This window comes from Rattus norvegicus, chromosome 10, assembly GCF_021556685.1.
Source record: "Rattus norvegicus strain SHRSP/BbbUtx chromosome 10, alternate assembly SHRSP_T2T, whole genome shotgun sequence".
In the NCBI taxonomy this organism is placed as follows: Eukaryota; Metazoa; Chordata; class Mammalia; order Rodentia; family Muridae; genus Rattus; species Rattus norvegicus.
In genome coordinates, this window is record NC_141543.1 from 104,169,067 (window position 1) to 104,182,060 (window position 12,994).

The 12,994-nt window shown below is 49.3% G+C and overlaps 1 long non-coding RNA gene across 4 annotated transcripts; it reads right to left on the minus strand.

The window, feature by feature from the left end:
* Nucleotides 1-289: 289 nt before the first annotated feature.
* On the minus strand, nt 290-8,907 carry LOC148003163 (uncharacterized). 4 transcript variants are annotated; one of them, XR_015631329.1, is made up of 6 exons: nt 8,057-8,248; nt 7,886-7,959; nt 6,480-6,637; nt 5,557-5,700; nt 4,231-4,738; nt 290-1,525 (listed from the first exon to the last, which is right to left on the minus strand). It is a non-coding gene; the product is annotated as an uncharacterized LOC148003163 (long non-coding RNA). The 4 variants fall into 4 exon arrangements; XR_015631330.1 differs by having other exon boundaries at nt 6,480-6,595; nt 8,057-8,235; XR_015631332.1 differs by lacking the exons at nt 5,557-5,700; nt 6,480-6,637; nt 7,886-7,959; nt 8,057-8,248 and adding an exon at nt 8,813-8,907.
* Between the last annotated feature and the right edge of the window lie 4,087 nt (nt 8,908-12,994).

Sequence of the window (12,994 nt, forward strand, 5' to 3'; positions counted from 1 at the left end):
AGGTGGAGGGATTTTTTTTTTTGGGGGGGGGGAGCTGTTTGGAACATCCTTCCTAAGATCCATAGCTCCACTTGGATTTCTTCAACGCAAGAGGAATTAAAAGGACAGGTTGTTTCTGCTATGTTCCCAAGGCTCGTGAAAGCCAGACACTAGACTCCTGATGGATCTAAAAGGAAACGCCCAAACAAGTCCAAAATGTTACTGGGAAAGTGACTTGAAGGACCAATGTCTCTGATCTCTCAGGTACATGCTCCAGGCTGGGCTAGAATTGGGGAAGCTGAACCAACTATTATCTCAAGCTCACCTTTTATTAAGAAATTGTACCCGCCCTCCCCCAAAAGGAAAAGGTAGGCGGGGAAATGGATTATCGCACTGGAAAAAGGCTGGAGGCTGGGAGAGAAAAAGCAACAAAGGTTTGGCATAGAGGATTTTGCATCTTAACCCGCAGTTCACATTATATAGCATCTTCCATGGTATGTGACTGCTGATAAATATTCATTGGAAGGAGGAATAACCAAATGTGATGCAAATCGCATGCAAAGCAATATGTAAATCAACCCATTCTATGAAGTCAATAGGTGAGGTACCATGCATATTAAAAGTACAGAGCAACCGCTTCCAAAGACCTAGGAGAGGCTCCTGGTGCTAGCTAGCGGGGACCTTCCAGCCTTCTTGAAGGGACCCATTAGTCAGAGGAGATTTCCCCTGTCAAAGAACGACACCAAGCATGAAGCTGCCAAGCAGGGCCAGAAAGAAAAATAGACAGGAAGACAATGGCAGTTCCTTTCATCCCCCTTCAAGGCTGATTCCAAACAAGTTCTCCTTCCTGGCCCTCCCACCCTGATCAGATTTGATAGTGATTGGTTGGTCAAGACAGCTGAGTGACAGGGAGGCAGTCTGATCTGCTCTTCTATTAGCCACGCTCTTCAAGATGGCTCCTTCAAGTCTCCCAACAAAAGGGCACGGGACACTGAGACAGAACAGGGAGAAAGTTCTCTCTGTATTCCCTAGTGGACACACAAGATGTTTAGAGGCTTTTGTAGCCTTTGAAAGCTCGCTCCCCTCCAGTGTCACAGGTGCACACCAGGGGTGTACATGCTTTGCACAGATCTGCAGGCGTAGAGGAAGTTGAGAGGAGCCCAGAGCCATGTAGATCTGTACTCTTCTGTTTCAAGCATCCCCGGGGGTTGATGTCACAAATCCTCTAGCCCTCGGAGAAGGTCACAAATTGTTTCGTATTGGAACGCTGCGCTCTGTTTGCTTTCAGTGCCTCTCAGACCTCCTGACAGGACAGGCGGACATGGAAATAAGTCAAGGGTGACCCTGTTGGTGACCCGTAGCCTCACCAGCCAACTCCTGATTGCAACCTTCTGGCTTCAGTAACAGCCTTTAATTCAGGCCTTCTGGCTTCTCCGAGGCCACAGTTGCAGTTCAGCTGCAGTAAACAAGGGTCAGGTCAGATGTTCCGTGCCCTCGGTTCACGGTGTGACAAGGTAGGAAGAAGATTGGCGGCTGGGGGTGGGGCCTAAGGAAAGAAGGAACAGAGGGAAGAAGGTCCTGATCATTCAGCAAACCCATACCTCCCTCCACCTAAGTGCCCATCTTAACCGGATATGGAGACCAAGTGTTTTTCAGTCCTTAGGATGCAAACAATGTGCGTGCATGGATGCCGGTCCTCAGACTGTTTTCCAGCCCATGCTCCTGGGGTATTCACTAGCTCATAAAAGCCACTCTCGCGGCTATGTCATAATCCAGTAATGCCTGAAGGCAGACTATGACTCAAGTTTATATATACACAGCTCAGACACCATGTATGAGGGCCACACACCTTTTCACACACCATCATTGTCACACCTCTGTATGCTAAGGGCATAGGGCATTTTTTACAAAGGGTCTTCTATGAGGCAACTTATACAAAAGACTGGGGGCATTCTGCGCCCTACATCCCTGGGCACGGAATCAGCAACACAGCAGTGGCATCTCCGGGTTTAAGTGGGGTACATCCTCCCAACCACTGTCCCCCTTCACAAATGCTCAACCTGAGACCCAACAGGAAGCACCTCCATCAGAGTAGGCAGCACTCTTGGGAAGCAGGGATGGCACTTGGCGGTCAGGGTCGAGTTGGTACTGGACTTCCAGTGTAGGTGACTGTCCAACTCACCAGCCCATGACCACCATGTATGTTCTGAGATGACTTTTCAAGCCCTCCCCCATCAGAGCCCTGACTCCTATACAGGGTGCTTTCAAGCTTATAGGACCTTTTATAGATTTTACAGCCGACAGAGCTGGGGACTTGCCTCAGTCAGCAATGGGCTTGCCACATGGAGATTAGGACTTCGAATCTTTAGCACCCATGTGAAAAGCCAGGAACACCGGCACACAACTGTCTCTCTGGCTCCGGGGGGTGGGGTGGGGGGATGGAGCCAGCAGACCCCTGGGGCTCACTGGCTAGCTAGTCCAACCAGGGAGAGAACCTGCCTTAAAATAAAACGTGATTAATGGAAGCATCCAAGTATTGACCGCTGGACTCCGTACACAGGTGCATACATATTTACATGTAGAACGCACATGTATGCAGGCACACAGCAACACCAAGGACCTAAAGAGAGCTCAAAGCAGTAACCGTAGGTCAAATACAAGATTCTGGGACCCAAACACATCTAACATATTCTAGTAAGTTATGGAGAATTTTGGATGAACCTCTCCCAGCCCACCGGCAATGTCTGGTTGTGAGCCTAGCCTTTAACGGCTGAGCCATCTCTCCAGCCCACCGGCAATGTCTGATCCAGGTTCTCCACGAGTTACCTTTGCTCTGCTTCTCGGGCTCAAATTCAAGCACATCCTATCTTTTGAAGAATTTCTTTTCAACTCCAAGGTCCTTTCAGGCTTAAGAAGTTGCAAGGCAAATAATGTAAAAAGATGAAAGTCGCCGGGAGGAAGTGGCTGTTGATAAGCAGAGCTTTATAAAGCTATAAACCCCAGGCCTTGACTCTCTCTACAGGGTTGCCTTCCCAGACTTTTCTAGACTTAGCCCCTCTCTGCAGGAGAACAGACTCCCTCCCTAGGAGAAAATTCATATGCTATTAAATACTCTCATCCCTGTGGCAAGTGCTTATCTGAGATGAGCTTTCGTTTCACAGAGTCGGTGGTCAGTGAGTTGCCTGTTTTATTTTGTTTCCAGTGACTGTTGTGTGCTTAGTTGGACTTGCTCTTTGAAATGCAAGTCTTGCTTTTGCAAACCAGAGGAGGGGTACGGGAGGTGGGGGGACACCTTTGCTATCCATGGCTGTGGGGAAGCACTGCTCAGTCCCACATCAGGAAGGCTTCAAAGTAACACCTAACCCTGCTATGCGAGATCCACAGTTACCAAGTCTAAACAGGATAAAGTCCTTTGAGTTGCCAAGGAGCTAACCTGCTTTATGACAGGAGATTTTAACCTTTTCCATCCTGGACTATGTATGGGATAAGGTTCTTGCTTTGAATCCCATCTTGGATGGTTGAAGAGAGAGATCTAGGTTAGTGTCCAAACTAAATTCTCCAGGTTATTCACACACTCATTCATTCTCACGATTCCATTCACTACTGCCAAGAACAGGGAGGCAGTTGTGGGTATGGCTCAGTGAGCCTAACATGTATGCATCAAACCCAAAGCCCTGGGTTTGATTCCCAGCACCGTATAAACCAGTCATGGGGGTGCACCTCTGAGTCAGAGTCAAAGCTATCCTTGGCTAGTTAGCAGAGTTCAAGGTCAGCCTGGGCTACATCCAACACTGTCTCAAAAAGAGAAGAAGAGCAACCAGATCAGCAGGTCCCTTCGTAGAAGAACTCATCACCACGCCATGAGAGAAATGGGCAATAGTCAGATTTCCAAAACTGGCCACATTGAGATACCATGTAGGGGGACATGAATCAGAGGTAGGCAAGATTGGTCCCTCGAGGCCCCAGAGGCCATTGTAAGGGCCATGGACCCGGTCTTTTTCATGGACATGCTCTTTGGGTTAAAGTGAAACCTTCGTTCTTTAAAATAGTGCCCGCACCCCGTTTTAGCTCCATGATACAAGCTCCACACATGCGGAAGACATCAGAGTGTGATTGTCAGTCATAAGAAGGTTCCTCCTCCCCTGCCCCCTCCTCCCCTCCCTTTCCTCCTCCCTCCCCCTCCTCCTCTTGTTCCTCCTTCTCCTCCTACTCTGTTCTTTACTCCTCCTGCTCCCTCTCTCTGTTCCTTACCTTCCTTGCTATTTTCTGTGGAGAACACAAGATGAGTAGGCACTTCTTGGGACACTAGCTACAGGTCTTTCCTCTGTTATTGTCACCAAAGGGTGGTTAAAACCGCATGCATAAAATGAACCCTAAAATCACATTCCCTTCTGAGAAGGGGGGAATATGAAAATATTGAAAGGGAGGAGTCCAGCAGAGCCATGTCCAAAGGAGGAAACGCCAGAGGCCAGTCAGCAGCTCTGTCTTCTCGTAACGGGGAGAGATGGGCAGGAGCGAAGACTTGAACTGGAGATGTGTTCGAAGGGACACTCTGTGTCTACATTCAGAAACAGCTGATGTCTCTTCTCAGTCTGATCCTCAGTAAATGACTACCGAGAGAAGCTGGATGATTGTGCCCCACTTAAAGTCTCTAGAGCATCTCTAGGTCTCCCCGCTTAAGCAAGAAACGTTTTTCATCAAAAAGCTTTCAGATGGAGATCTCCATTTTTTGAACCGTGCTGTCTAGATCTAGAAAATTCTGGAAATAGAACAAAAGATAGCCTCTAAACATTGGGAAATTCTCGCACAGGACCTGACTTTAATGCTTGACATTGCCCAGGGGGCTGCACCTGCATGTTTTCATTCAAAAAGACAGTGCTGGGGCTGAGGATGTAGTCTACCAGACAGAGTGCTTGTCTAGCATGCACAGAGCTCTGGGTTTGATCTGAAGCACTGCATAACTCGGGGTCATGCTTCTGGCCTCTGCTTCCAGAACCCAGAGGCAGAACAGGATCAGAAGCTCAGGGTCCTCCTTACTGCATATAGAGTCTCAGGCCAGCCTGGACTACAGAAGATCCTATCTTTAAAGGTAATAAAATGAGGGGTTAGAGAGATGGCTCAGGGGTTAAGACAATGTCCGGCTCTCCTAGAGGACCTGAGTCTGGTTCCCAGTACCCATGGCAAGTGACAGATGTCCAGCTCCAAGGAATCCAGTACCTCTGGCCTCTTCAGGCACCAGCAAGCACATCGTGTGCCCCTATGTAGACACACATACCTGCACATAGGTAAGAATTATAAAGCTAAATATTTAAATATATTGATGAGGCAGAATAAACACATTTGCTTACCTATAGGTCCTGAGAGGCAGTTATGGCTGACCAGATACAAATGTTTACAAGCTGAGAGCTCATCTTGCAGTTTAAAGGAGAGGAACCAGAGACTTAGAAGAGTCAAGATACACAGATGTCTCAGGCACAGGCAGTATGTGCCACGGGAGAAACGAAGATAAGGTGGTGAGGACAGCATGGGGTGACACTGAGCAAAGCCCTGAAAGGGGCTATGTGGGTAGAAACAAACCTTCACAGCTTTGGGACCATCCCAGGTCCTCCTGAGCAGCTCAGACTGTGTCCTACCCCCAGGCACGAGGTGCAAATGAAAACAAGAAGGATGGAGAAGCAGCAGAAACCACATCACCCTGTCCCCGTTGCCATCTGGTGAGCCCTGGAAACCAGCAGTATATTTAGTTACTATGTCTGTTTACACAGCAGGCAGGACACACACTGTTTGCTCCAGGTCCCCCCCCCCCAGAGCTGTTAGAACAGTCTCTACTTCCCTGGATCCCTAAGGACCCCTCCCACCCTCTGCACACACCCAGGGGCCTGAAGATCTACGCAGTCCTGGGGTTTGAGAAACCTCTTAGACTGTCCAAAGTGGAGGGATGTTTAGGTCACCTCGGGCCTCATCTAGCTTTTGCCTGGGGCCTGGGCGTCCATCTGGGAAGGACGACTTGAGAACATGTTCCCTAAGCCAGGAAGAATGATCCCTCCAGCCCAGCAAGCTGCCAAGTTGAGGACAGTGGATGGCTGAATCGTGAACACTGTGAACCTTGGAGCCTGGACCATAGACGGCAGCAGCTCACTGGACACAGACTAGAAATAGCCATGGCTATATCTCTGTTTCAGATACAAGACAGACGTGCCTGTTTACAAAGCCGGTTGCATGTGGCGGGTTTTCTCGAGCGGAAAAGCTGAAGGTTATAAAGGTTTACTACTTCACACCTGGCTGGGACAGTTAATAAAGGGTGCCCAGAATGTGATCTCTACCTAACTTTTGGGGATAAAGTCATGGATATGCTATTGCTCTTCTGCACATGCTGGCTTCCCTTTGTGGCTTAGAATGGGACGGTTTCCATAGCGGGGAGAAACAGAAGGAGGGGCTGAGGAGATGACTCAGTTGGTAAAGTGCTTGTCTGGGGAGCAAAAGAACCTTGGGATACTCACTGAAAAAGAGAAGAAGTTAAAGTTGGTGCGGCCAAGCCTATTAACGGCGTACACCTTCCATCCCAGGGTTCAGGAGGGACGGGCAGGAAGATGATGTGTTCAAGGCCCACGAGACCCTGTCTCAAACAGCAGCACAACGTCAAGAGTGGCGGCACAGGCTAGAGAGGTAGAGTCAGGAGGCTCGTTGGTGAGCCGGTGGCGTCTCCACCCAGCTCTAAGCCAGTGAAAGAAACTGTCTCAAAAGTTAATCAATCAATTAACTAAAAAGGCAAAGGAACAATGGTAAGGAATGATAGACAAGCTGTCCCCCTGAGCTCCAGAAGCACGGGTACACGTGTGCACATAGGCACCTGCACACGCACGAACGAGCGGAGAAGGAGTAAGCGATGCGTTAGCTTGGGCTTTCGTCCCGGTGTGTTCTTTCCTCAGAGCAATTGATCTCTCTCCAGTGGTGAGGGTACTTCGTAGGATGTGGTGAAGAACCAAGAGGTGGTTCAGGGGGGTAAGACAAGGATGAGCAATCAAGCAGAAGCACCCACTGGGTTCTCAGTCCTAAGGTTGCCTTGGTGATCCCTGGCCTTCATTTGCATATGTGGCCTCTGGGCAGGCTGGGCTTTGAATTCTCATTTCTGTGCTGGGGACCTTCATCCTCAGACAGGTTGGAATGATCTGTGGCCTCTGGTTGGAAAGGAGGGAAGCGAGAGGACCCGGGAGGGGAGAGGTCCTATCTGCACCCACTCAGTGTGAGTTAGCCCAGGACTTGAAAGAAATCAGCCTTTCTGTTAGCCACCATGCCTTCAAGCTGACTGTCAGAGAGGAAGGCAGACTTCTTCATCTTTTTGGCTAGCATTGCCCGGCAAGCAAAGAAGGATCCACATTTAGAAAAGGAATGTCCCAGATTTCCCTACCCCCTTCCGCCACCCACTATACGAAAACCCCAGACCTCGAAGACACATTCAGCCAAGGACCTAAATAGACCTTGGGGCCAGGCACAGTCTACTCGCCCTGTATGAAGAGTAAATGCTTCTCCCACTGAGGGCTGACCAGGCCAGTGGGTAAACCAGCCTGGGCCAACTCAAACATGGACACAGAACCAAGAGCACTGTTGACAAACTGGGTGTGTTAACGGCCTCAGTTGGGGCTCATAGGGGACAGGACTGAGCCCCAGCCTGCGGAGAAACATGGAGGAGCAAGCAAGGTGTCTCCCGTATTGCTACCCTCCACCCCAGCCTCACAACCCCTTGCGTAAGTCCTGGTGTTCCTCTGCCTCCCTCCTCCCCACCCCCACCCCCACCCCCACCCCAGTCTCTCATGCATGCACACTCACTCACACACCACAGCACACATGGGGAGGGGAGGAGTGGTAGACGGGGGTGGGGGTGGGGGGGTGCTGTGCCTGTACTCACTGGGCTATCCTTCGAGCAAGCTGTTTAACTAAGGAGGTTGAGAATTTCCAGCGTCTAACTGGAGTGCTCTAATCCTATTAAATATGGACCAGCTTTGTAACTCAGCTTTTTAAAAACACTTCCCAACTTAGCCGCTGCAGACCCCTCCGCCCCCCACCAACCCCCTCTTACTCAATGTGACTTGCTGAGTTCTGGCTTGAAAAAAGCTGTTCCACAGTTACTGGTGGGGGTCCTCTGGCAAGCCTCTCTCTCTCTCTCTCTCTCTCTCTCTCTCTCTCTCTCTCTCTCTCTCTCTCTCTCTCTCTCGGATTTGGGCTGTGATTCAGCTACCTGCAGCCCAAGAAGTTACCACCCACGTAAAGGAATTTCTGATATTAAAACGGGTAACGAACTTCCTCCCGCCTTCCCCCAACACATTGGTTTGACTGACGTCCACAGCCCAAGTGGCCAAGCTCACCCTCACTGGTTGCTCTCGGGTCACTTGGTGATGGGTTTTGTTTTACCCACCCTGGGGCTGGGATAGAGACCGTGGAACCGCCATTTGGAAGGACGTTTATAGAGCCATCTAGTAAGCTTGGAGGAGTGAATGGTGTTCCCTTTTTAATCATTGAATTATTAAATTCTCTTCTGACCACTGTCATAAATCTTCCCAATTGCTCCTACAATGCGGGATGTCACCAAGTGGGAAAAGAGAGAGAGATCGAAGAAGTTGCAAGCAGAGACAGCTCCACGAAGGGCAGGGGGATGGCTCAGTGCGTAGGAAGTTTACTCTGCAATCGTGAAGACCGGAGTTCAGAAGAGTTCAAACTCCAGCACTTAGTGGAAAAAGCCAGTCATGGCTGCGCTTGCCCATAACACCAACACTAAGGGCGCGCGCGCACACACACACACACACACACACACACACACACACACACACACACACACCAAATAAAATCCGACAGGTCCATTCCGAGCTAATGTGGGCCACCTGCCTCTCCCTGGCTGTGTGGCAATATCAGGGTGCTCTTATGGACCAGAAGGAGTTGTTTCCGGCAGGGTACATTCACCTAGAACACACAGGGCTGGGCATAGAACTGCCCAGCCTCCGCTATCTTCTTGTGCATACGTTGGACATGTGCGGTAGAGAAGACTTGGGGCATGAACCGGCCAGGTGGCTCGGAAGCCACCTGGCCAATCTCCTATCACAATTCCCATCTCCCCTGAGCTCCTCAACGTCGTCGTGTCGTGCTTCAAAGGAGGACATGGGAGCGGGCAGTAAAGTCAGCCCGAGGGTTGTCATGTTTACCTTAGATACAGTCCTTAGAGGTGGGCACTGCCTTTTCAACACTCACTGTGCTGAAATCCCTGGTCCAGGAGCACCTGGATTCTTGCCTCCTGGGCAGGCACACAGCTAGGGAACAACAGGACAGCCCCACCAGTCCCATCAACTTGCCCAGAGGCCATGTATCCTTGCTTCTGGGCAGTGACCGGTAATGTGATCTTCTGAGGCAGTGCCAAACCCCCCTATTGGGAATTCAGCCAATCCTGGGGCTCTTCGGGGAAGAAAATTCCTTTCCTTGACCTCTGCAGGTGATCAGATCGAGGTCCCCACAGCTTGAAATTTGATTTGATCTTTGATCTCTGCTTGCACAGCTGCAACAGTTATTAGGCACCATAAAGCATCCTAGCTCCCTCCTTGTTCACCTGCCCTCCATCCAGAGGGCTCGGGGCCAGCTTTTCCTGAGCAGGGGCAGAGTATTACTAACTATTTTTTTTGTTTTTGTTTTTTATATGGGGCGCTCCCTCCAATCCGGTTCTGGGTTCTTGTTGCTCTCATATCCAGGGCTTAACCCCAAATTCCGAGAGCGGGGACATTTTTCGGGTCCTTCCCAATGAGACCATGTGCCTTGCTGGGGAGAGGAAAAATGTTTTAAAATGCCGTGTGTTGAGTGAGGGCAGAATAGCTGACCAAGGTCAAGTCCCAGGTATGTCTGAAGCTCTGGATGGAGAGCGGCCTTCACGTCGTCTTTGTTGTGGGGACTGCTCTGTGTCCTGCGAGGGCTGGCTAAGAATGCCAGTCTGACCCGTGTCACATCCCAGTTGTTTGCTTTTCAACCCATGAGAAGTCACATGACAGGGCTGGAGAGCGGCACAGTGGTTGTGACCCTTACTTGTGACCGATCTAGGTTCGGTGTCCAGCACCCACCCAGCGGCTCACAACTATTTGTAGCTCCAGTCCCAGGGAATTTGAAGGTCTTGTCTGAGACCATGGGAGCCAGGCACACATGCGGCACACATACGTACATTCCGGCAAAACACTCATGCACTCGTATAGTGAAAATAAATATTTGTTAAAGCGACACGAGGGGCTGACCAGATGGCTGGCCAGAGGTTAAAGGGGCTTGCTGCCAAACCTGAAGACCTGAGTTCGATCCCTGGGAACCACATGGTAGAAGGAGAGAAGCAACTCGTGAACGTTGCCCTCTGACCTCACCAGGTACGAACGCTGAGTCGTGGCAATACCCACGGAAGCAAGCAAGAGAAATAAATTTAAATGTGATTTAAGGAAAAAAAAAGCTTGAGAAAATATTTTTAAGTGACGTGATAGGGAATGGTATTTACCGAAAGATGACTATATTCTGGGTATTGTGCCGGTCACTTGGCCTGCATGGAAGTGGGGAAGCCTCGCACCTACCATGAAGAATACACTATTATTTGCTCACTGTACACACAACAGGAGTCAAACAGCAGCTAAATTCATCAGACAGATACGGTGAGTGGGCAGTGTTGAGATTCCCTCTTCCACCTGCCGGCCGGCACTTAAACTCAAGCTCTTAACCAAACCCGGGTTCTGTCTGTCTGTCCCTCTTTGTGTTATTTTGCTTGCTGGTTGGTTGGCGTGCATTTGTCTGCGGACACTGAAGAGTCATGTGAGTAGGAGAACAGCAATCCCTCCCATCGGCTGCCCAGGATGCTCAGTTGGAGCAGCGCTTACTCAGCATGCGAAAGCCCTGGGCTAGCTTGCCAGTACTGCAGAAGCTTGGCGTGGTGGTATGACTAGCTGTCATCTCAGCCCCTGGAAGGTGGAGACCGGAGGATCTGGAGTTCGAGACCATCTGCTACACAGCAAGCTGGATGTCAGCCTGAAGTCACAAGACCTTGTTTCGAAACATAAATTAAAAATAACCAAATAGGAAGAAGAGTTTGCTCAGTGGTTGAAAGCATTGGCCTCTAGCTGTGCAAGCCTGGCAGCCCAAGAATCCATAACGAAAACTAGATGTGGCAGCACATCTCTGTAATTCCAGCATCCCTGTTGGTGACAGAAGAATCACCAGAAAGGAAAGTTCACAAACCTGCCAATCTGAAGCAACAGCAAAAGCAAGAGAGGTCTTGTCTCAGCAGGGAGGAAGGAGAGAATTGACTCCAGAAAACTGTCCTCTGACCTCAACGTATCCTCTAAATATACTGTATACACACACACACACACACACAGAGTCAAACACACATACACACACAGTCAAACACACATACACACACAGACAAATACACATGCACACGTATACACACAAAAATACAAACACATATACACACATGCACATACATGCACACACATACACACAAACATACATACACACATAGACACACAAATGCATACACAGACACATGCACACAGAGACACACATACATACACAGATACACACAAACACACATACACACAAGCACACATACACACACAGACAAACACATATACACACACATGCACACACAAACACACACATCCACACAAACACACATGCACATATACATACACACACAGACATACAGACAAACACACACACACAAACACATGAACTGACACACATACACGAAACACATATCCATATACACAAGTACACACATACAATCACCACATACACACACATCTTTTCACACATAGGAAGAAATACATCTACCACAATAAATAAATGTTTTAAATTGAAAAGGAAAAAATGGACAAATTAATCAAACAAATATTTCTTCACTCTCTCCAGAGAACCACTTCTGCAATATCAGCCCGACAGATGTGTGGATGGTGAGGACTCTGGAAGGAAGGGCTTCAAGTCTTTGCTATCTTCCTGCTGCTGTCCCCAAACTGCCAAGTCTACACACACTTCTTTGCCTACAGAAGACTGCCCCCTCCCCATGACTTCCAGGAGTCTCAAAGACCCACACTTTGCTGATGGCTTCACGAAACAGTCGAAGGCATGTCAGGGTCGTGTCCAGCTTTAGACTTAAATCAACTCTAGCTCCCTTCTCAGTAGCCCTGTTGTGTGCCCAAGACACTACTCAACCGAAGGACATCTGAGTGTCTTGAGTTGTGGGATCAGCCTTTGGAATCCATGTTAAAAGGGGATTGGAGCAGAGAAGATTACCGGACTTGCTGCATAAGTTAAGAGGGTCCTGATTTTGGATCCCCCAAACTCAAAACAATGCTGGGGGGGCGGGGCGGGGCGGGGCTGGGTGGGGGTTGGACCTGCCACAACTGCAGCAGACAGGGATCCCCGTAGCAACCCGGGCTAGTTAAACCATTTGATCGACAAGCTCTGGGTTCGATTGACAGACCCCGCCTCAGTGAAGATGAACGACTGATTGATGAAAGATTCCCAATATCAACCTCGGACTTCCACACGCACGTGCACACACACATTGGTGCACACACCCGTGTGAACGTGCACGCACACACTTACGCGCACATGCAAAGAGGAAATAAAAAGGCTGATGTTAGGTGGTGTGTACTGCTAATTCTCGTTATGGGGAGAGGAGAGCGGTGGATTGCTGGTCACCCAGTCTAGATAAACTGGAGGGATCCTGGCCATTGAGAGACCCTGTCTCAATTTTAAAAAAAAGGAATAACTAGTTTCCACATGCACATCAACACATACAACACCCTCCCAACACACACACACACACACACACACACACACACACACTGATAATGGGATTCCTTGACTAATAGAATCATCAAACTATTTAAGACAGTGAGGTAAAGCTAGTTGGCCCTTTGTTCCCTTTATGACTGCTTTAAATGAATTTAAAAACTGGACTTAACAATTATTAATACCAACCCAGGCCTGCCTACATCACGGC